Here is a 2229-nt window from a genome sequence, read left to right as displayed (position 1 = left end):
AGGGAGCAGAGCTGACCACCTACCCCTCCTACGCTAGATGGTTCCAGCCTGGAGAAGTAGAAGACTTGGAGGATGGTGACAAGGCTGTGTGGAGGCTTAGGGGTTGGGGCTCGAGAGTAGGAGAGATTATCTGGGGAAAGTCTGCAGTGCGTGTGGAAACTACTGGGAGGGAAGCAAAGGTGAGAGAGAATTGGTATTTATTGTGCATAAAGGATGCACTACCTGTACATTTTATATAACTTTGAAAAAATTTTCAGCGTTTAATAATTCTAAAAATGTAAGGATTCTATGGATTCCCTGGTGGTTCAGCAGTAAAGAATCCACTTGCCAATGCAGAAGACGCAGGAGACATGAGTTAAGTCCCTGGGTCAGGGAGATCCCCTGGAGAGTCCAATATTCTTGCCTGGAAAATCCCATGGACAGAGGAGCCTGGCGGACTACGGTCCATGGGGTTACAGAGTCAGACAAGACTGAGCGACTGAACGACAAAGGCTCTATAGCTTAGCACAGCTAGTCCTATGGAAAGTCTTGTGAACATACACAGAAAAATGTTTAGAGCAGCATTGTCGATAGTGGCAAAAAAGTGGAAAGATAAATATCCATCAATATCGGTGAACATAAATCAAATTGTGATGGTCACAAAAAGGAACACTACATACCAGTGAAAATTAATAAAATGGAACTATATGTATATATATATATAAACATGACACAATCTGAAAACGAAGAATTGAGCAAAAACAGCAACTTAATATACATATACACATATATTAAGCTTAAAATTCACACAACTATGTCATTAGGGATACTTATGTAAATAGTAAAGGAACAAACAATGGGGAAACAATGGAAACACTGAGAGATTTTATTTTCTTGGGCTCCAAAATCATTTCAGATTCTGACTGCTGCCATGAAATTAAAAGACTCTTTCTCCTTGGAAGAAAAACTATGACCAATCTAGATAGCATATTTAAAAGCAGAGACACTACTTTGCCAACAACGGTCCATCTAGTCAAAGCTATCGTTTTTCCAGTAGTCATGTATGGATGTGAGAGTTGGACTATAAAGAAAGCCAAGCACCAAAGAATTGATGCTTTTGAACTGTGGTGTTGGAGAAGACTCTTGAGTCCCTTGGACTGCAAGGAGATCCAACCAGTTCATCCCAAAGGAAATCAGTCCTGAGTGTTCATTGGAAGGACTGATGTTGAAACTGAAACTCCAATACTTCGGCCACCTCATGTGAAGAACTGACTCATCGGAAAAGACCCCAGTGCTAGGAAAGATTGAGGGCAGGAGGAGAAGGGGACGACAGAGGATGAGATGGTTGGATGGTATCATCAACTTGATGGACATGAGTTTGAGTAAACTCTGGGAGTTGGTGATGGACAGGGAAGCCTGGTGTGCTGCAGTCCTTGAGGTCGCAAAGAGTTGGATACGACTGAGACTGAACTGTGGAAACAGTGTCAGACTTTATTTTTCTGGGCTCCAAAATCACTGCAGATGGTGACTGCAGCCATGAAATTAAAAGACGCTTACTCCTTGGAAGGAAAGTTATGACCAACCTAGATAGCATATTCAAAAGCAGAGACAATACTTTGCCAACAAAGGTTTGTCTAGTCAAGGCAATGGTTTTTCCTGTGGTCATGTATGGATGTGAGAGTTGGACTGTGAAGAAGGCTGAGTGCCAAAGAATTGATGCTTTTGAACTGTGGTGTTGGAGAAGACTCTTGAGTCCCTTGGACTGCAAGGAGATCCAACCAGTCCATTCTGAAGGCGATCAGCCCTGGGATTTCTTTGGAAGGAATGATGCTAAAGTTGAAACTCCAGTACTTTGGCCACCTCATGCGAAGAGTTGATTCATTGGAAAAGACTCTGATGCTGGGAGGGATTGGGGGCAGGAGGAGAAGGGGACAACAGAGGATGAGATGGCTGGATGGCATCACTGACTTGATGGATGTGAGTCTCAGTGAACTCCGGGAGTTGGTGATGGACAGGGAGGCCTGGCGTGCTGCGATTCATGGGGTCGCAAAGAGTCGGACACGATTGAGTGACTGATCTGATCTGATCTGAGACTGAACTGAATTTAAAGGAACAAAGAAAAGCATGTGAACAGTCAGCACGAATTCATGAAAGGGGTTTCCTCTGGGAGGGAGGAAGGATATTCCATCAGTGTTAAGTGCACAGGTAGGTTCAGCTTTATTAGTATTTTTTTCTTAAGATGAAGAGTGG

Source organism: Bos indicus x Bos taurus, chromosome 2 (assembly GCF_003369695.1).
Source record: "Bos indicus x Bos taurus breed Angus x Brahman F1 hybrid chromosome 2, Bos_hybrid_MaternalHap_v2.0, whole genome shotgun sequence".
In the NCBI taxonomy this organism is placed as follows: Eukaryota; Metazoa; Chordata; class Mammalia; order Artiodactyla; family Bovidae; genus Bos; species Bos indicus x Bos taurus.
The sequence above is the reverse complement of the archived record's forward strand: the minus strand, read 5'-3'. Positions refer to the sequence as shown.